The sequence below is a fragment of the Spermophilus citellus genome, assembly GCF_964194105.1.
Source record: "Spermophilus citellus genome assembly, chromosome: 7".
Lineage (NCBI taxonomy): Eukaryota > Metazoa > Chordata > Mammalia > Rodentia > Sciuridae > Spermophilus > Spermophilus citellus.
This window is the reverse complement of record NC_138188.1, coordinates 99,565,614-99,588,772: the sequence shown is the minus strand read 5'-3', so window position 1 is coordinate 99,588,772 and position 23,159 is coordinate 99,565,614. Positions and strand designations below refer to the sequence as shown.

At 34.6% G+C, this 23,159-nt stretch overlaps 1 protein-coding gene across 3 annotated transcripts in view; it reads left to right on the top strand.

Moving 5' to 3' along the window:
- The window catches only part of ZBTB20 (zinc finger and BTB domain containing 20), a gene marked incomplete at its 5' end in the record, with an annotated part of 843,452 nt that overhangs the window by 489,575 nt on the left and 330,718 nt on the right, over nucleotides 1-23,159 (top strand). The gene's annotated exons all lie outside the window — the stretch shown is intronic.

Here is a 23,159-nt window from a genome sequence, read left to right as displayed (position 1 = left end):
AAAAAGAGGTTGGGAACTTATAGAGTCATAATGCTGGAATGATGGTGGTTTCCACCATTTGAAGTATCTAAATCAAATTCAATCTGAGTATTGCTATGATTGTATGAAGCTGACCTGGAATGACATGATGAATTCTTATTTGTACCTGTTTTCTAAGATGAATATATTATGCACTCTAGCCATAACTAGCACCAAGGAAGAGTCCACCTTCAATGAAACAGACTAATGAAGTTCCAGAATGCTTATGACAATGAGATATAGAAAGTTGAAAACTTTAAACATTAAATTTAAACTTATATTTAAATATTAAAATCAAAACTTTAAATTTTTTTAATGCTAACACTGGATATGTCAAGGTTATTTCCAGGGTGTGGGGACCAAGATGATCACCTTGACATCACAAGCATCCTCCTGTTTACATAACGTCTCTCTCTTTGGATTGAACAAGGAGAAGGATTAGAAATGTTCTGAGAAAGTCCCCTTAACTTTTTGAGTAGTTTATTTTGGTGCCAGGTTTGTATAAAAGTACACGATGCTATGTGCTAGCTGTATTCTTCTGTGAAAAAATTTTTCCTCTTTTGCTTTTGAAAATTTTATCAATCCTTAATCCAGGAACATAAATTATTGATAATTTCAGAATTTGTCTTCCACCAAAGTATCTAAAATTCTGCTCATTCCATGTCTAATATTCTGTTGGTCAAAGGAAGTCACTAAACTAAGCTCCAAGCCAGGAGACAGATGTTACCCCCACCCCCACCACCACCACACACACACGAACACATACTGTCTTGAGAGTTACAGGAAAGTCATATGGTAAAGTGTATAGATGTAAAGTTCTATTATAGAGAGCAAATAAAGAATTACAGGAAACAATGTAATCTACCATATATAGTATTGGTTTTGATTCAGAAACAAATAGTCTGAATGAACAACTTAAGAAGCATGATGTGGGATAGGAACTCTTCAGTAGAGGGTAACAGCACATTTGAAGTTAGCATCTCTAACCTCCTCCACAGACTTTCTTCTTGGATTACTTTTTAATTCCTCAATAATGATAACCAGTGAATAGAAAATAGGTGTCAGAGAAAACACAGAAGCAGAATGGCAGAATGGTTAAATTCTGTGGCCTTCAGTCTGTGAAGTCCATCCTCACAGCTGCTAACTAGCTTTGCTACTTTGTGAAAGTTTGTCTTCCCTTTGGCTTCCTTTCTCTGCTAGAAAGTCATAATGATGATAACAACAACACTGTCCTTCAAAAGATTGTTGTAAGGAGTGAGTGAGTGAATATGTGCAAATTGTTTAGAATAGTAGTAAGTACTCGATAAATGTTAGCTATGATTGTCTATCTTTCAAAGTCTAAAGTTCTACTTCCCCATTAGCCCTTCCATTAAAATACAAATCCATATTGGGTTTAACTTCAGTGTACAAGTGGGATCTAAGAACAGGCAATGTACTATAAATTCGAAAAAATTATGATTTTACATTTTTTAATCCTACTTCCCCAGCTTCCTAATAATGTGGCCCTTGAGAATTTAGTCAGTATTCTCAGACTCAGCTACGTTTTTCTTTAAAGTGAATAAACATGAGCCATCATAGTATCTTATGAGGATTTAAATGAGAAAATACATGTTTGAAATCTTCTACCTTGCCTAGACACTCAATGGTTCTTTAAATGTTAGGTGTTTATCCCTTTCATTGCTATTTAATTGCTTTGTTTTAGCACCAATTATAGTTAAGCAGGCTATGCATATGTTTTGTTAGTACTGCAGGCATACACTTGTGTAAGACTATCAATAAATACCTAAAGACTGTATGGTGGCAGTGATGCTAAGTAGTGAGCTGGTACATTTCTCAGGTTTCTCAGTTTATGACCAGTTTTCCTGACTCTAGCACGATCTGTACTTTGTATGTACATGTACCCATTATTTGTTTTGTTCAATAACAGCCATTGTCATACAACAGATTTTGCTTTCTTATCCCATTGATTTAGGACTTTTATTTGGAAGAACAGAGAACATTTTTGTAAAGCAGCCTTTAGTTCCTTCTATAAGCATATAAAATTATTGAATGAATAAAAGTGAGGAGCAAATGACTGAATAACTCTCTCATTTATCTTACAGTTGTTGAGCATTGGTTATGGCAGAGTAATGTTTGAACATCATTACCTGCCAAGTCCATCAAAACACTGTGCTGATTTCCTTATTTTTGTTGGTAAAACTCAGAAGAACCATTCAAGGCCAATGCTATCAGATTGTTAACCATGTAGATTCTAGAAGGAGAAAGACTTGGAAACAAACAGCTTCAATATAACAGCAGAGGCTGTTATAGAATTATAGAAGAAAAGTCAAGGTGCTGTAGGAAATCAGAGGATATGGTTGATTTTAAGGCAATTGAGAGGGGAAACTTTGGAAAGGAAGTGACCTTTCAAATAGATATTGATGAATGAATATTGTTTTTCAATTGGTGGAAAAAAGGTGAGGCAGTCTGTGCTGAGAGAACATCAAGAGAATGGAAGCTTGAAACTATGATCAAATCTGATGAGCTTTAGGAATGGTGAGGACACTAAGGGAGTAAAATATGGTGGAATTAAGTAGGAAATGAAGCTCTTCAGTTTTCAGGAGCAAATCATGGTCACGTCAGTGTGAAAATTATTGGTTAGTTAATGGGAATCACTAAAAATGTCTTTTAAAACTTAGAAAACAGTGACATGATCTAGTCTGTTTTCTAGAAACCAATATTACTTTATTCCTGTAGGATTCCACTGGAGATATACTTTGAAGTATTAAACAATTCAACCCCATCTTTATAGGATAGACATTTTAGTCAGTGAAAGAATGTGTAAGCTTTATATTACTGTGACAAAATACCTGAGAAAATCAACTTAAAGCAGGAAAGATTTCTTTTGGCTTACAGTTTCTGAGGTTTCAGTCCATGGTAAGCTGACTCCATTACTTTTAGGCCTGTTGGAGAGGTAGAACATCATGGTAGGAGCTGTGGTGGAGCAAAACTGCTCACCTCATCATGGTGGCCAGGAAATAGAGAGAGGAAATGAGGAGGGGGCCTGAGACAAAATAAGTCTTCAAAGGCTTCCAGTGTCCTACTTTCTCCAACTAGGCTATATCCCTTGAAGTTTCCACCACCTCTCATTAACACCACCAGCTATGGAAGAAGCATTTAACATATGAGCCTTTGGGGGGCATTATAGATCCAAACTATAGCCAAGATGTACTATATCTAAAATGAATTCAACACTAACATTACCTTTCTAAAACAGAAAAAAGTAAATGCCCAAGGTTTAATCCCCAGCACCAACCACCAAAGAAATAAACAAAAAAAAAAAATTGATCATATCATTCCTCATATTAAAAATACTTTATAAGAATATACAATAAGATCTAGTCTTTGTTTTATTTTATTATAAATGGACTTTTCTCATTTTTGAGACAAAAATTTACCTATCCTACAGAGTTGTTATGAAGTGGCTCATGTGAAACACCTCATACATTGTCTACATGGATGATAGGGTCTCAACTCATGATTATTATCATTTTATTATTTTGTCTCTGTTCTCTCTCACTAGTCCTAACTACACCCTCAATACTATTTTTCAGACTGAATTTATAGTTCTCTGTAATTTGGTCATCAATTTTAATGCCTAGTATATAGTAGGTATGTAATAAATGTGTCTTTAATGAATTTATAAATTATGTTAACTTTCTAAAATCATTTTTAAGCTCATGTACTCCAGATAAATACAAATAATCTTTGGAATTTCACTGTAAATTTCACATAATTGGGACTTTAACAAAATTTCAGAAGTTTTCTTTTATTGCAAGTCCTTCCTTTTGAAATTATTTACTCAACACAACTTACGTAAGATATAAGGATTCTGTAGAATGTACCTGAAAACTACAGACATACTTTGAAATTACCCACTCCAGATGCTTAAATAGATATTGTTTAAAATTACAGACAACATACCACTCATCCCATCAGTGAATAAGTGAACGAGCCCCTAACAGGATCTGATAGTTGACTGGAGAGGTGGTTATGACAATGGCTAAGGTATCCCAGACCCTTGAACTTTTTCTCTGCTTTAAAAAGCAGTCTTGACTTTTTCTAAGTTCTATGTGTTCATTTTTAAACTCCTTTTTTAAAAAAAAATGAAAACAGTTTTCAGAGTGATGCTGATATTAGTTGATGATGCCAATGAACCAACGAAGACAGTATTTTTAAGTTGAATATGTTCTTATTTTCTTGTTTGTTAATTTTTAAAGCCAATCCAAACATGTGAAGAAAAAAAATCAAATTTTGCCAATTTGAAAAGAACAAAAACAGCTAAAACCTTCTTTTAAAATTTCTAAGCTATTATGAGAGTATTGCAGACAAAAGATTGTACAGAAAGAATTTTTAAAAAAAAAAATCAGGTTGCTTTGCCTCTCTTTAGTCACTTCAAAAGTCTTTGTCAGATATGAAAAAGAAATATACTCAAAATGAATAGTAAATATAATTAAAACAGTTCCTTGCCTTGACATATAAGCTTCTTATGGGCAAAAATCTGTATAAAAAATTTCATACCATAAAATCGGGGCTTAAAAAAAGAAATAAGAAAGAGTGGGCAGAGAAAGGAAGATGTTTGATTTTTGTAAGAGTAGACATAAAAATGATAGTAAATGAAATGACATTAAATCCTTAATTGCTTTTGAGGAAAAAGTTTTAGATTCATAGTATTTTTTTTAATTCCCAGGACTTGGAATGTGTCTGGCTTACAATAGTCTCTTTTTAAAAGTTAACTAATAAATATAAGATATTGAATAGGCCACCTTAATTTGTTGTAAGCACAGATTTTATGGTGACAGAAATAATTAAGAATTTGATTGATTCATCATCAAACCAAATATTTATTGAATAACTACCATAAATTCATTTTTTAGCATCTATTATGAGGTTGTGTTTAAGGAATCACATTTTTTAACACTTATCAGCCGAGTGACATCTCTGAACTTCTATTTCCTGCTGCGTAAAGTGGTGATTATTAGAGTCTACTAAGTCCAAGACTGGTAGGGAGAAGTACAGGAAATAATGCCATAATGTACTTAGCAGAGTTCCTGGCATGTAGTAAATGCTTACTAAATTTTAGATATCTATGTAAATATTATATTATTCACGATATTATAAATAAATGTAAGTATTGCCTGATAGAGTTGTGATAAAGATGAAAGTAATTAATACATTGTTGTGCTGATACCTAAGAATTCAACAATATATTGAACATTTGGCAAGCCTTACACTAAACAATAAGGAAACATATTGTTAGATTTTCAAAGAAGAAATGTAGTCTAACTGGGGAAGGTATTATATGTATTAAAAGATAAAAATAGTAATAATGAAATTGAAGTGTATTAATCGTTAATCTTACATTGAGCTCTAACATGCATTATCTCATTTAACACAACACCTACATGAAATTTGTGTTACTATTCCTATTTTACACAAGAGAAAATTCAGGCACAGAGGAGTTAAACACTGCTAATATCTGGAGCTTAACTTTTATATATATCTGACTCCAGAGCATGAGTTTTAACTACTATATTATTCAAAATAAGCTATATGCTAACAAGTGTATGTAAGTGTTCAGAAGAAAATAATGGACACCACAAGCTAATCAGCTGGGAAGAGCTTCAGGAATGTAAGGAAGCCAAGATCTTCAAGTATCCAAATATAGTAGGTCCCCCTTTATCTGTGCTCTTGTTTTCTGTAATTTCAGTTATCAGGAAATATTAAATATCAGGAAATATTAAATGAGAAATCCATAAATTTTTGATTGTATACTATTCTGGGTAATGTGATGAAATCTTATCCTGCTTCACTGTGCCCTGCCTAGGAAGTGCTTTGCCCAGCGCATCCATGCTACCTACTTGTTAGTTACTTAGTAGCTCTCTGGCTATCAGATCAACAATATTGGTACTCAGTGCTCATATTCAAGTAAAACTTACTTAATAAGGGACCCAAAGAACAAAAGTAGTGATGCTGGCAATTCAGATATTCCAAGAGAAGCCATAAAGTGATTCCTTTAAGTGAAAGTTTATCATAGGTAGGTACATATAGGGGGAAAAAAGTAGTATATATAGGGTTTAGCACATTCAGTAGTTTCAGCTATCCCCTGAGGGTCTTGGAGCATAAAAGGTAAAGGGGACTTTACCTTTTATACAGATTTACCTTTTATACAGCTGACTGTGTTCATCATGTAGCAGAGGCTGGCTTCCTGGGCTTGCACCCTGTTCCTCCGTGTTCTCATTGTGTGGTCTTGAGCAAATTTCTAATCCTTCTGTGCCTTTATTTCTTCATCAATAAAATGGGAGCAATAATAGTATAAGCTGGCAGAGTGTTATAACGTTTTAATGAACTAATGCATGCAATTACCATGGTACCTAGGATATCTAAGAGTTAAATGATAGTTGATATTAATATCATCATTTCGTTGCTAATTTTGTTATTATTAGTGACCAAAATACTTTGAGCTTTTTTCCTTCTTGAGTTACATTTGAAATTTAAAGAGAATCTAATATGTCAAGATTTGGATCTCACTAGCACACTTAAAGCATAGTTTTTCTTCTTTCAACCTAAGAACTATGCTTCAGCCTATCGTGATGGAAAACACCTTATGTCAGAGGATTCCACTGTATACTTAGGTGAAAGGAATTCAGTAAGAGAATATGTTTGGTAGCTTCATGTGATTTTTCAATTTCCCTTTGTGACTGTCATTGATATTTCCCAGTTAGCCTTCTTATAAAAACAGTAATGTCAAGTAAAAAATAATTGTAATTTTTACTTCTTCTTGACACATAAAGAATTATTTTTAAAAGATGCCCACAGAAGCTTTAAAACAGAATGTTGGGAATGCTAAGCCGTAGTTGTACTGTCACATTTAGTCCCTTTAATTCAAGGAACTGTAATGTGCTTAGTAGCTAAGTGTGTAGAAATCTCCCCCCCAAAAGTACAGTAACCTTATTCGTGAGAAGAATATGATAATATTCATTGACAGGGGAACTACAAGGAGCAATTATCCCAAGCTGTGTCTTTCAGACAATGCTGTCAGTTTCTCCACTTTGATGAGTACAGCTGGGTTTGTGATGCAAGGGCAAGAAATTCCAATGTGACTAGAAGACCAGGGCATTGGCTTTGGTATTAGAGATACAGAAGAAAAACTATCTGCCAAGAAAGATGGCTTTTTAAAATGTTTTTAATAAAAATTATTATGGAAGCACTTAAGTGGACGTGCTCTCGGCTAGTGACCCCCACAGAAGCAGTTTATCAGATGCCCATTTGCTTCTTTCTCTCTCACAGATCCTTTAAAGCCAGAAAACTCTACCAGAACACCCATATTTTTGTATTTTTGATTTGTGTGTTTATACATATACATCATATTTGGAATACTTTTCAGTGTTAAGTATTATGTATCCCATGCCAGATTTCTATAAACCAAGACACTTCTAATCTTTACTATTTCAAGCAAAGTAAATCAGTTACAGCTGTGGCTTTTTTATTTTTCCACTTCATTCTTTTATATATTCATTCATCACCAAACCTTATAGACAGGTTAAAGTTTAGTTTCCAATTTTATACGATAATTTGAGTTATACTGATTAACTTTATTTCCTAATACTCGTTCATGTTGGTTTACACCTGTTTTTACTCATTCAGGACTGGATTTTTAAAAATTAAGTCTTTGGAGCTAGGAGTTAATAATTTAAAATAGAGCAAGGTACCACATGCTTTTGTGGTTTTGTTTTCTTTCCCTTTAAAAATACTTAACTGCAAACGTTACTGCATGGAAATACAGTACCTCCTTACACACACACCAAGACTATTTTGTATGTGAGCTATGAAACAACTAGAATTAAAACTTGTCCAAGGCCCCAAAGCCTGTTCTTTACAAAAGAACCTTTCTTGCCGGATTGTTAGAAAGTGTTCTGAATGATGCATAACTAAGTAGAGTAACTAAACAATTGCTTTTGAGCATCTGGAGTTTTCCCATTAAGATTTCTATAGCCTTTTCTTTTGCTTTTCGTGGTTTAAGAAATGATTCACATTCAGTATATGAAAGTTCTGGATTCAGCCCCTTGAGATTTTGGTAGAAGGATCTCCATGGAACTAATAAATAAATAAAACAAATAATGTAAGAACTGAGGACAGCTGAACACATGTGAGTTTATGTACTAACATCTTTTCTTCCTGGAGAGAAAAGGTATCTCTCGTACTTTTTAGTTTAGTTTCCTAAATGCAGATCTAAAAATACACCCAGTTTTCTTAGCTTCTTAGGGTATATACCTGGGAAGCCAAATTGATTATAAACAACTAATTCAAACACTACCTGGAACTTCGTACAATAATATCAACATTCTTCAGACAGAAAAAGCATTATCTACTATAGGAGTAAATTATGAACATATTTCAACTAAGCAAAAGCATTAGTCAAGTTTTTTAATATTGCTAAATTTTAGATGTTGCACTGATGAGATATTTTCCATACAAATAGAAGAGCAAAGTATATAAAACCTCAGGACTTGTGGCTGAGTTAGAATTACAATGCAGCTGTCATTTTTGCATTTCCTGGCTTTCATAAAACATTACTGTGATCCTCTGTCATTTAAATCAGTTGAGAACATGGATTTATCTTAATTTTCACCCTTTGTTTCCCCTTTTTGTGATAACAGTTATGAGATATGATGATGTAAAGTGTTTCTACTTATAATGGTTTCAGCCTTGTCCCTTGGCAGCCTAAATCTTCTGGCTAATTCACTGATAAGTTAAATAGTCGAGGTTATTATTATTATAATTATTATTTTACATTTATATAGCACTTTCCTCCAAGGGGTTCAAGGCATTTTACACACAGTAAATTACCAAATAGGAATTAATCCTTATATCACCCTGTGGGGGTAGGTACAGTTACATAAATGAAATTCTACAGAAATCTCACCTCTGTTGCAACTCTCTGCTCTTGTCCTAGCCCCCACTGAACCTGTCCTGCCTACCTGAAGATAAAGTGGAATGCTATATGCATGGTAGGGAATGGCTGGAAGCAAGATCTTTGGAAAAATGATCCTGTGTCCTTGCTTTAAGTGCTTTGAGTTACCTGCAGAGTAATGCTAATGGGAGCAGGTAGACATATGTGTTGATGTGCAGATCAAAAGTCAGTTCCACCTCCTTCATTTTATTTAGTCTGACACAGGACAAGTGAAGATATAGTCCTAAAACTTTTATGTGTACAAAAATCTCTAAGAAGTATATTTAAAATGCAGTTTCCAAGACTTTCTAGCCCATAGAGATTTCTTATGTAATAGGTCAGGAAAGGACCCTGTATTTTCACCCCAGGCCATTCCTACTCATGCTTTGAAAAATCTGAGCTAAGGAAGAATTGTTAACATATTCTATACATCCAAAAACAATTGCTCAAGAAGGCAACAAGTCACACTATTTTGTTAGACCCTGAATTAAGAAACCAAGTTTGAAAAGCCCAGAACCTGTAATCTTGTTATACTACCATGCTTCCAGGAAAGGCAAGTAGAGAAACAAATGAAACAAGGTTTAAATGTGAAGGAAAGGAGAAAATAATTGAACATGCATGCGACTCACTGCCCTATTATGGACTGGCATCCCCTGGCTTCTTTGAAGACTTAAGTTGATTTTCGATGCCTGGGCATGAAACACCATCACCTGCCAAACAGGTGAACTATTTCTTGAGCCTATTCCTGGGTTGCAGAGCCACCTTCTCCCTCTACCTAACAAGTTCCTCAAGGAAATGTAACTCTCAGGATTTGTAACCTTACACAGGTAGAGTGTAAGGTTTAATTCTTCACTCTACCTCCCAACTGAGTTCTATCTTTAATAAGCTTTCTGTTTACAGGATGGATCCCTTATGAGATGGAATGGGGCTTACTTTTTTTTTTTTTGAAAGATTCTTACTGCATTTCTATGGGAAAAAAATTTAACAGGAAATGGTTATGAACAATTTAACTATTATTTTTCAATTGAATAATCCATTTGATGCAATTTCAGTCATTTTTCTCTTGAATTAATTTTTATTCAGTATTCTTAAAAAATTGGGACAAAGCATTATAGGAAAAACTGCACTCGGACATAATGGATCCAAATTTTTGTTCTTCTCTGAACTTCTTACTCAGAAGTGTGAGAATTCCATGGTGGGATTTAGAGGTGCTTGTGGGATTTATTTGGGGTTTTCAGAAACCAGAAAAACAGATACGTGGGATTACTAGTGGTAAAAATTCCCACACTCTGTGTAAACTTACCACACTCTTCAGTCAGTACTACTATAAATGATGCTGAGAGAATTTCTATGCTCTTCCTTTTTTCAGAAGCATGTACCCCTTAGCTGCAGATACTAATTATTGCTGTTCTAGTGGAACATTTTGAGAGTTTCCTCTAGTATATCTTTTTCTTGTTGGGAATTGTCTTCTGCCTCTGAGTCTTTCAACATTTTTTTTTCTAAATACTATGATTTTTCCCAATGAATAGCAGATTTTATTTAAAGAGTCTAACAATCTTGTAACAGTGAAGGGAACAGCATTTATTCATTGGAAGAGGTGGGGATGGTAACAATAAGGGGAATACTTTTGTAAAATGTACTTGAAGTATCCTTATGAAAGTAATTTTGTATCCTCAGAATTGGCCTTTCAGAACTGTCAAGTTGATCCCTTCCAGATTGTTTTACATCCAAGTGGGTCAAGATTTTTCCAGAAGCTTAAGCTACCTGGTGGCCCCCCTTTAAAAAGGAAAAAAAGAATGTAAAACTATGATTCTAAATTTAAGTACAGGGCCTTCTTGGAAGGGGCCTATCAATTGAAGGCCCCTGAAGTGAAGGGCCCTTTCACAGGGCCAGAGCATTGCTGCTCTAATTAATTCACAGTGAATCCACCTCTGCATATCCTCATTTGGGGCTTTAAAGAAGCACTTTTAATAAATATTATTGTTTTATATAGTAACAAGATTATTTGAGGATAATGTTCTACTTTAAATGTGTAAACTTTAGGTTAAAAAATCAAAACATTGTGAAAATAATGGACAACTACTTACCAATAATCTAACCGATTCCTTGTAGTGTTCATCTTCATTTATTCAGACTAACATAATGCAGGTTAACAAATACCATTAGAGCAGACTTCTCTGCGTGGAGCCTGGTGTTTCAAGCTATACTTGAGACAATAGACTATGGCAGCAAAAAATGTCAACAGTTCCTTGAAGTTTTTTGTAATGGGATGGTAACTGTATTATGAGACTAATAGAGAAACTAGAGTAGGTTGCATTGACCCATTGTCTCTTTTATTGTCTCTTTTTTCTTAGTTGGAAAATATGTAAGAGACATGGCTGCCCCACAGCATTTTGCCTCCACCACCCATCCTTACCCTTAATATTTTTTCTTATTGTTCTTTAGTTATGTTAAGTGCATTAATCTTTCTCTCTAAAACAAGATTGTAAGTAAGCATCTTGAGAACAGAAATCAAAATTTTTTTGAATCTCTCATAATGCCAGAGCATTGTTGCTTCCGTTTCATTTTCTTTTCTCTTTTTCTGAAACTCTCCCTGTATCTAGGCCCAGAAATCATTTTTAGTGGTGATCTCCTGGTAGGAGGTGCTTAACTGTTTTGAATTGAACTGCTCTGAAAACTTAAACCTAGCTCTACCCTCCCTAACCCTATTCCTCTGATACTAGAACTCCCCCTTAAAGTAGCAGATGTTTTAGGGCTAAATATAGACAGTTAAATGGAAAAATAGAGAGTAAAAGATATTGGCCTCTCAGAAATTTGTGAGTTTCCATCCCCTGTGTGGCCAAGTCAGGTGTTGTATCTCTTTTTCCACTAAATAAGACATGTATCTATAGTGCCCACCTAGAAGCAATTTCAAAGGGTTCTATGTATAACAAAATAAAAGCCAATTTTTCTGAGGCCCTCAATACATTTTAAATTCTGATACCATTAACTGAAGTAAAATTCAAAAGCAAAATGGTAACTGCAGAGAGATGAGTAAATCTGCAACATCATCATACACTGGTGGTGTCCAAAAGCTCTCCTAAATGTCAGTTTCAGGCATCCTTTTTCATCAGGAAAATATGTGTTGCCTTTTTCAGGGAAACCCTTAAGAAAATAAAATGTCACATATTTGAATTTTAGCCATATTAATAATAATTTTCACAAATTGGATTTTCTTGATTTTCAATTTCTTCCCTTGCATATATAACCAAATTCTTTAACAGTGAAGTGGTGCTAGTTTCAATGTTCACAGAATAGTTGTGCCTTATTTAAAACATATATTTCATACCTGTCTTAGAATTTATGCTTTACTCCCCTAGCTAAAAATGACTTGTACAGAAATGGTCTGAAACTCATAGCTTTAGCCTGATTCACCCTCAGAGAGGGGTGATATTAGAAGTGTAGTGTTATGTTCTGCACACATGAATGTTTATGATACATATGGAAAATACTATGTGTGGAAAAAAATATGTCTGAAAAAAAAGGACTTGTAACTTTTCATAACTCATTTGGGCTAGCTCTTTTTTTTAATGTGTTCATTGCTTTTTATAAAGCGTTTCAAAATATCTCCATAACAGGATAATTTTACATAGTCCATGACTTCATATTTTAGACACACACTCCCTGCAATTCAAAAAGTTTGGATGGTTAAATAATGCAAAATCATCTGTTTGTATTATTTAGCATAACTAGCTACCAAATGATATCTTGCAAAATAATTTGTCTTACCAGTTTCTTTAGCACTGTATACAGATTTTTCTGGATAGATATTTGAAGTAATGTTCCCTCTAGGACATATTTTTCAACTCAGACCATCCCATACGTTGGGTACCTTAAATATTCATGTGTTCCATAGTTTAGGGCCAGTAATTCTGGGACATCTGATTAGCAGAGTTTCTAAATAGCAGCAGTATTGATATTTTGGGTCTGATAATGCTTTGTTGGCTTGGTAGTAAATAACTCTTGTGCATTGTCATCTATGTGACCTGTACCAAACTGAATTAGCAGACATTACTGGCATGAACATGAATTGTTGTTTTGTTGTTGTTTTTCACTTTCTTGTTTGCTTGTTGTTGTGTTCCGTAAAGTAGAGAAAAATTAAATCTGGCCTGCAGAAAGTCAGTAGTTGGGCTGGGGATGTGGCTCAAGCGGTAGCGCACTTGCCTGGCATGCGTGCGGCCCGGGTTCGATCCTCAGCACCACATACAAACAAAGATGTTGTGTCCACTGAGAACTAAAAAAAATAAATAAATATTAAAATTCTCTCTCTCTCTCCCTCTCTGTCTCTCTCTCACTCTCTCTCTAAAAAGAAAAAAAAAAGTCAGTAGTTCCCAGCTGAGAACAAAGCTAAGGTCTTCCCAAGAACTATGATGAGATCCGTTTTTAAATGTCAAATTACATAGGTGGGCTTCAGAGTTTCCCTTAATAACTTTTGTGTTAGAGAAAGGATTCTAAGATTCTGCATAGATGTATTTTTCATACATTTTATTTATTGATTGGTCTACTTATGATGATCTTTCTGAAAGGCAGACCATGCCAGCACACTGCTATTGACTAAATTCCCCTTTCAACATTTACCTGCCTCAAATAGTTTAAGAGTTGATATTTTACCCTTAGCACTTCGTTGAAGAGAGACCTTGTGAAAACTAAAACCAACAGGTAAACCCATATGGGCTTTGAGGCAGAAAGATGGCAGTTACCCAAACAAGGCTTCACTCCACTGATTTTAAAGGACCAGAGCCCAGAAATAAAAATTAGAGATTACTTGCCAAACAAAGAAACCAAAGCTCTGCTAAACTTTTGATTTCAACTACTTCCAAAGGCTAAAAAAAGCAATTTAATATTGACCATGAAACTCATTAATCCAGGGCTAGAGGTGGTAGAGCCCTAGCCTAGCATGAGGAAGACCCTGGTTTCCCCAGCACTGGAAAGAAAGAAAGGAAAAGGAACTCATTAATCCTCATAGTAATCATAGGAGGTAGATACTATTATTATTTCATTCTCACAGATGAGGAAACTGGGGGACTTAGAAGTAGCTATCTCAAAGCCACAGCCTGTAAAAGGTGAAAGCCATATCATGTCACACTCTACAATTCATCATCCCTTCAAGTCCTTTAAATTATGTTAGAATTTAAGAGGAAATTGATATCCTAGATTTTAAGCATCTATGAATAGATACAAATGAAGAAAATAATCTATCCTTTAAATTTAAGGAAAGGGAATTGTCTGGGGAGAAAAGGAGAGTTCGCATATTTAATATTCAGTTATGTTATAATTGCAATATGTAACTTAAAATATACACTACAGAATATTCATAGATATGTCACATATGTTCATAGAATCTCAAAGTATTTTATAATCCCATTTTTATTTGAATGTTGAGAGATATTATTTTGGTCATAAGCATGATTGGCCTGCAACAGAGGATTCCTACTCTTCATTAGGTGTCAGATAATGCTACATCTAATTAATGAAATTTCCAGGAAACACAATAACTTTGATAATAAACAAATCAAATTTCATTATTTTCTTTCAAAAAGAATATTATTTCTCAGCACATTTTTATTATGTCCACTAATAAATTCCCATAGCTGGAATAGCAGTGAAAGAACATTCTTGGCACTTAAATTTTTCTGAGCATCAATATTAGCTGGTCATTAAATGCCTTTAATTTTAATTTATACTGTGATAGTATCCACTAAAGCTTTCATGTTGGTTTTTTTTATTATTCAAACTTTTGTAACATAATGACAAAATGGTATTTCACTTTATATTCTCGATTGTTGACTACAGGTGAGATTCCACTAAATCTATTATAGAAGAGAAGTAAAGGGCTGGGCAGCTTAAGAAATACAGGATAACCCATTTCTTTCTAAATGTCTTTTGTTTTTGTGGTGTGATCCTATTATGGTTCATATTATAATAAGTTGAATCAATCCACTGTTTGTCTTCAAGTCTAATGACACTGTGTTTCTAAAAATTATAAAATAATATATATATATATATATATATATATATATATATATATATATATATATATAATTATATATATTACTCATTGTTTTAAAATTATTTTATTTAAAATTATGCCATGCTTGAATCTAGCTAAGTAACTAATATACATTTGAAGAGGTATGATTACAGTTTAGGAGGGAAATTCAAACACATCTTTTAAAAAGTAGACAACTATTCATTTTATTAAAGTTTACACATTTCATACATAATCTATAATGTTATAGAAGCTGGCATTGCTTTCTGCAAATTTTTAAAAATTATCTTGCCTAGTCTATATCTACTTTCAGAATTTACATTTCACAGGAAAAGGTTTTGGTAATATATCTGTAGCAAAGCATTGTTCTATGGAATTTCTATAGAACATGAATAAAATATAGAATATGAGACACCATATTCTCTATAGTCTGTTTCATTTCTTAAGAGAATGTCTTGGAAATTTTTTAGAAATAAAACCAATGGTTTTCATGTACTCAGGTGCTCTAAAACCCCTTTTCATATATTGACTCTTTGCTTACAAATGAAGGGAACACTGCTTTCTCTTTTATTTTAAGAAATCTTCAACCATTTACTGATCCCCAACATTGGTAAAATCACAGGATTAAAGAATCATGTTCCTAAATTCTGAACTTAGAGTTCTTGATAACTGAACCATGGTTGCCAAGTAAGAAAAAGTGGTTGAAACCTATCATCACTTATCCCAAATTTTTGTAAGCAAAGATCACACTTCTTTCTGTCTGAATATAAAAGGAAATAGTTAATCTTCATTGTTGCCAGGTGAATGAAATATATTCAGAGGAAATAGGCTACTTGTAGAAAGAAAGTCTAACAAGTATGTTAGAGTTCTTTCTTGGTGCTATAGAAATATTGTGATTTATAACAGAAGAACCACTGTTAACTTGTAATATTTCTACTGAGGCAAGGGAAATCAAACCGTTTCTTGTTTATGGAAAGCACATTATACTTCTTAAACAAGACAATGTGTTTGGGGCTGATATAGCTCCACTCCAGGGAGCACTATGACCACTACTAAAATGACACAACCTCTTTGCTCCTCTCAGGGAGATAGACCCTAGGGTGAAGGGAAATTAATCGATACAAATGGGTGGGAAAGGGGACAGGATCAGGGTTGTGGATGTGTGGTCAGGATAGATAACCTCCAGTGAAGATCAAAGAATACAAGGGACAAAGGAAGTTTGGGGTCTCTATAGGGTAGTCACAGTATCTAAAGGATCCAGTCTGAGCTTATAAAACTAGTACAGCTGGGGGAGGCACTTAATGAAAGTTTTTTGAGTGGATAAATGAGTGTAAATATCTAAAGTTCTAAGATCACTAGCTCAGATCGTGGGAAAGATTAGACATATTAGCAAGCTGCCATAGCAGCCAGTTGCTAAGACATGGCAGCATCAGTCCTGCTAAATAAAATGTATTGACAACCACATTCGTTGGTATTTTCTCACTTTCAATGCATTGTTATGGTATCAGAAAATAATTTGTTCTCTACTAAATCTAGTTTGAATTATTTAATGACTGTCTCATTTAAGAGATCCTGGGCTATTATGTTTCTGGAACATAGTATTCTTGAGTACAGAGGGTTTTACTTAAGTACAAAGGGTGACATAAAGAAGTACAAATTTTATTTTTATTATTTCATTATTCTGAAGGCCTTTTTACCTTAAAGACTGTGACCTTCAAATCGCTTTTTGTTTAAGATTTTCAAGTATTCTTTTCATGTATTTTAATATTTTGGTTGTACTCATTTACATCACCACCTTTCTGCATCCTTGAACAAACACTGTGCCCTTTCAGTTTAATTTTTCTCTGCTCAGAAAATTTAATTCAGTCCACACATTTGGATAATTTATTGAATGATTCTTGTTCAAGCTTGTTCTCCATTATTTTTTTCAGCCCAAATTTAGTTGAGCTACTACTCTTTGCCAGGCAGTGTAAAAACTTAGGGTAAATGAATAATTTATAAGATTAGTAGTCAAAATTAGCACCATTACAGGTTCTTAAGTAATCCTGTCTTGTTTTGTATATTTACCACTGCCCATTATCTTTTACTTGCTCTAAACCTGTTTTCTTTCTTTTTCTATGTGTATGACATTACACAAAAACTATAGCTACCTAGTTTTCTCACTTTTATCCCTGTACATTGAAGAAATAAAGCAACTATGCTGTGGCTCATAGATGCAATTGAACATAGTATATCTAGGTGTACGCTTACATGTAGGTATATGTAAGAGTATGTGTGTGTGGCAAGGGAGACGAATAATAGACCTATGAGAAATATTCCCAACTGATTCAGTTCAAGCTCCATTTCAGGAAAATGATACACAAATATAGCTTCTCTGTGTTGAGGGTGTCCTTTGGTTATTTTTATTAAAATGATTGGCTGCATAGTAACAGATTGGCATTGTACTCCTGTTATCCCTAAACTATAGTACTGTCTAATCCAGTTTTCCTTCTGGAGGTTGGTGTGTTTGCAGGCTCTTAGCTCTTTGGTTACTAGGAGTAATCCTAATGCTCTCTCTGAAGTACAATAAAGGTTTCCTTGTACTCCAGTTCACTGAAATGTTTGAGGAGGAGTCTCCATAAGTAATGATGTCGCTTTATACTTACAGCACAACCACAAACTGAACTGAACAGTAGTTTAAATATCTCACGTTTTACAAGGGATCCTGAGAGATCACATGCAGCCTCGGGGAATGGCTGAAATGTTTAGGTTAATTGTCTAGATATGGAGTTCATGAGTCTCATGAACATTTACTTTAGAGTTAAAAAGAATTCCTAAAGTCACCAAATCACAGTTAAATGTCAGGGTAAACCATTTGGTTTTCCTGGAAGAAAATGGCATCGATTTAAAAAGCAAAGTCCTGTACTTAAGATGAAGAGTGATAACATATGCAAGAGTGGCATCCATGAAATCCATGAAGCCATTCCACTGTGGCCAGAAGCCTATGGTAGGCAGAGAAGAATTTATGCAGCATCCAAGAAGAAAAGCTTGCCTGTAATGTGACAGTAATTTTGGCCTCTGTAGAATTTGTTATATGTAGCTGTGCCTTCCTTTTCTAAGTTCACATTAAAGGCAAGTTTTTGTTTATTTTCAAGAGTAGAATACTCAAGGAATGGTCTCAAGCAGCAAATAGTTTTGGAAGCCAGGCAGAGTGAACTAATCTTTAATCTTTGGTTTATAAATGTGCCGTGATGCTCATGGAATGGCTGCTTTGACAATGAACCTTAACAAGGAATCAGAGTTTTGAGGATAAGAAGTTGAAATAAGTGAAAGAGAATAAGTGTGCTAAGAGCAAATGATATGCCTAAGAAGTAAACTTCTTCATGTAAAAGGAAATTATGCAAAATCGAGCTTGAAAATAATGAGGAGGGAGCCAACAAACTATTTTAAAGAGAATAGGTTGACATTAGGCCTCCATTTGGCTTTGACAAGGCTATTACTAAATTCAGAGAGGGTGGGATTCACATCCCCAAAATCACATCTTTCTATCTTTATTTATGTGGAACAAAGATAGCAAGAAGACACATTTTTCTCTCATGCTAGACCTGTTTTTTTTTTTTTTTCTTATCTTACTTTTTTTTCCCCTCCAGACTATGAATCAGTTAACTAGGCAGGGTCATTTTCATGAGTTTCCCAATGCCAAGAGACACCAAATGTTGAAGTAGATCAAAGGGACAAAGAATTATAAAAGCATTCAGCCACTTTTCTTAGGACCCTGAGTACAATGTGAGCAGTCTACTTAGTTCCAGGCCCCAAACCAAGTATTTTGTAGCAGACCCAGCCTGGATTTCTTGGGAAGTTCTCCTGTTGCTTTTCATACTTCAGATAATCCACATGAACAATCCTGATTAAATCAGTTGCCCCTAGGCAATGGGCAAAAGCATAAATGACTCTCAGGAGAGAGAAGTCCAAAAGTTTATGTTCTCCCCCCACCCTACTCCCCTTTATATTTCTTTGTCTAGTTATTCAAATTCTTTTTTTCCCCTCCAAAATTCTATCTAATGTGATTAGGTAAACAGAGGTACTGCTGAAACGATGCCATGCCCTATTCTATTCATGATTCATTTTTTTTAATTTTAAATCATGTGACCGGTGTTGCTGTGATGGTTATGAACAATTTTTGGAAAGCTATTATTCAAGAGGAGGTTATCCAGCAATATTGTGGAAGGTCACCAGGCATTTGTTTCTTGCATCTGATTCTTTTTAAACCAGGCAATTACTCTATCATTTAATAAACCTTACCTCAAAGTTCACTTGAAAGAAAGCTCATAATGTTTAAAGGGTAAAAAAAAAATCCCTAAAAATAAAAGTTAGGCTAGGCCAGGGTGGGAAATTCCATTGTGGCTAGAAGCCCATGGCAGGTAGAGTGGAATTTAATGAAGGAAACTGCTGTGTTTTTGTGTCTTTCTGTATGTTTTTCCTTTAAAACCAAGAGCTGGGCAGGCATCCCATTCGACCTGACGTGACCCAAGCAAATTGCTTCTTATATAAAAACAACTGCAGACTTTGAGAATGTGAAAATGCACTGTATCCTTCTCCAACTGAAGGAAACGAAAGCCTGAGAAACAGGACGGCCCTGTCAATACTCATTGAGCAGAACTATCACTCAAACCTGATAAAGGCAGATTAGAACGGGCTCCCCTATGCCAGAGGGATTCATTATAAGTTAGGCTCTTTATTTTTTATTTTCTTAAGAAGCACAAGTGGTAGATGGAAAGTGCATTTCTTAAAGGCAGGTTTTCCTGTATGAAACGGCAGTATGCACACATTTTTAAAGTCTTCTCAGAGAACTAACACTTAAAATACTTTTTAACTTACATTAAATAAAAAGACAATGAGAAGCATTTCCCTTTTCTACCACAGTCTTGGGCAAGCAAAGAAGAAGAGATTCAGGGTGTGTCCACTGATATTGCATTCAGATGTGTTGTCTTGGCTTGTGTACTGACAGATTTATTTAAAAAACAAAGTTTAAAAAATGCATTGTGTGCTAGTGAAGTCACTTCATAAATCTTTTCCTTTATGAATTATTTTGATCACAAGCCTCGTTGTTTAAATCACTGAAGGACTATTCTCCCTAAAAGAAAAATGCCTTCATTTTCAAACCGTCAGTTCAAAAGCCAGCAACTTCCCCTGAACAGCATGGAAGGATCCAGAGGGTAAAGAAAAATGGACCACATGAGTCCTGACTCTGTATAAGGCATTATCCAGCTTTGATTCACAGTGGCTCATAGAAAAGACATGTTTTAAAAATTTGGACCTAATGTCCTTAGTTTCCTAATAGATGATTTACTTCGAAATGGTGATTCTGCTTCAGGAAAAAAACAAACAGGGGAACACAGCCTTTGATGCAGCTGGTCTGCGGAGGGCGGAAGGTTAGAACTAGAATACTCTTCAAGCTGTTGCTGAATAATGAAGGGTAGGGCTTCCTTGTTGGGCAGTTACCACAGCCCCCTGGGAGCTTGGAGGACAAATATTACCTAATGTGTACAAAGACTTTAATAAAAGTTAAGTTGATTACAAGATGAGTGAGTAAGGTTGGATAAGACTCAGTGAGGACTTAGTCTAAAAGGACCCAATAGTCAAGAACACAGCCACAAGTCACAGGGCTTCAATCAGCCAGGAGATCTCAGTGTTAAAGGGTTGGGTACCAATAGGAAGTCAGTTAGATTCTTGAAATTAATAGCCTGAAATCATTATGAAGAAGAAAAGAAAGCAAAACAGCGTGTCAGAATATATGCATGCATACATTGGATGATTTTCAACTGTGAGATAAGAATCTTCCTAACCAAAGTGTAATGTGCTTGTAGCTAAAGACCTTGTTTTGCTCTTCATTTGTTTGCCACACCTAGAGTGTTGAGACATAAAAGCAAATAATTAATATTTGGTCTGTTATACCAGTTTGCTAGGGTAATTGGCCCAGTGGAATGATAGGTGGTTCCAGGTTAAACACTAGAGGCTTTCTGGAACAGATGAATTTGAAAATAATTCTAAAGGGCAAGAATGATGGTTAGAACTGGGCAGTTGGTTTCAGGTTCATTGATTCCAGAAATATTTTTGATTATTCACTGCTTCCATTGTTGGTCTCCATTTTGCTGCTGTTCCATGAAATGAGCAAGAATTTTATGGAAGGATGTCATGTCAAACAAATTGATATGACACAGAAAGCAAGTTGCTAATGTGAGAGATAGGAGAGAACATTTAAGAAGATGCATACTATTAAAATAAGTGATAAGCACTGTGAATAAATCTGATCTCATTCAGAGTAGGGAGTAATAGAACTGAATCCTAGATTTGTAATTTTGTGATCTACAAGATTATGATTTTATCTATTTTTTAATTGCCATGAAAATTATGTAAGTTACTTAGCAAACACCTGTCTTAGAATAGGCCTAAAAAATGACGAGTATGAAGTTATTCATTTTCTATCTTTACCTCATGTTCAGTGGCTCTATCACAATTGAAAATATCACATACTACTAATCTCCCAAACTGATTCCATTTGCATTGCTTCTTTTGAGAAAGGTGTCTTTGGATCATTTGCCAATTTACTAATTGTGTTATTTGCTGGGGGTGGGGAGTAAAGTTTTTTGAGTTCTTTCTATATTCTAGATATTAATCCTCTGTCAGAAGAGTAACTAGCAAAAATGTTCTCCTCATTCTGTAGGTTCTCTTGTCATATTATTAATTTTTTCCTTTGCTGTGAAGAGGCTTTTAAATTTGATGCTGCTCCATTTGTTAATTCTTGGTATTATTTCTTGCGCTTTAGAGGACCTGTTGAGAACATCATTATCTGTGCCTATATGTTGAAGTGTCACCCCATGTTTTCTTGTAGGAATTTCAGTTTCTGGTCCAATTCTTAGATCTTTGATTCATTTTGAATTGACTTTTGTGCAGGGTGAGAGATGAAGATCTAGTTTCATTCTTCTACATATGGATAACCTATTTTTATAGCACCATTTGTTTAAAAGGCTGTCTTTTCTTCATTGTATGTTTTGGGCACTTGATGTCTATATCTGTGTGGATTTTTGACTGTCTTCTATTCTGTTACTGGGTGTGTCTGTTTTTATACCAGTACCATGCAGTTTTGTTACTATAGCTCTGTATATAACTTGAAGTCAGGTGTTGTGATGCCCTCAGCATTGCTTAGAATTGTTTTGGCTATTTTGTCTCCCAAATAAATTCCTAAAAGTTGTTTTCTTTATTTATAACTATTTAACATACAGACTGTTCAGTTCAATTTAGTTATATTTAGTGAGTGCAATAGATATCACTTTCATAGTTGTTATGAGTGAACTTTTTTATAATGGAAAAAAAGTTTCATAAGGAACATGCAGTCTATTTAGAGAGGAAAATCTATGGGCACTTTAATTCTAAAGTAATTTTCAATATTGATTTCTAAGTACTATAAAGACCTGGAGAAACAAAACAACTAAGAGGCTAAAAAGGCTGATAAAGGGGAGTAAAAGGATTTGAGTTTTACTAAGTTACATTGGTTTAATAACTGTTTCAAGGCTTTCCTAAAGACTTACAAGGGTTATACCTCAGAAATATAAATTATTGCCCAAGATGAAGAAATTAATCTAAAAATAAGGGAAAAACTGAAAGTCTGAAATATACAACCAAGCTACCAAGATGTCAAGCAGTAATTTAATTATTTTTTTTTAATTATTTTATTGTTGGTTGTTCACAACATTACATAGTTCTTATTATACCATATTTCACAGATTGATTCAAGTGGGTTATGAACTCCCATTTTTACCCCGTATACAGATTGCTGTGTCACATCAGTTACATTTCCATTGATTTACAAATTGCCTTTCTAGTGACTGATGTATTCTGCTGTCTATCCCATTCTACACTGTCCCCTCACCCCTCCCCTCCCCTCCCCTCCCCTACTCTCTCTCCATCCCCTCTACTATAAATCGTTTCTTCCACTTATATAATTTTTCTCCTACTCCTCCTTTCCTCTTATATGTAATTGTGTATAACCCTGAGGCTCACCTTCCAGTTCCATGCAATTTCCCTTAACTCTCACTTTCCCTCCCGCCTATCATCCCTGTTTAATGTTATTCTTCTTCTCCA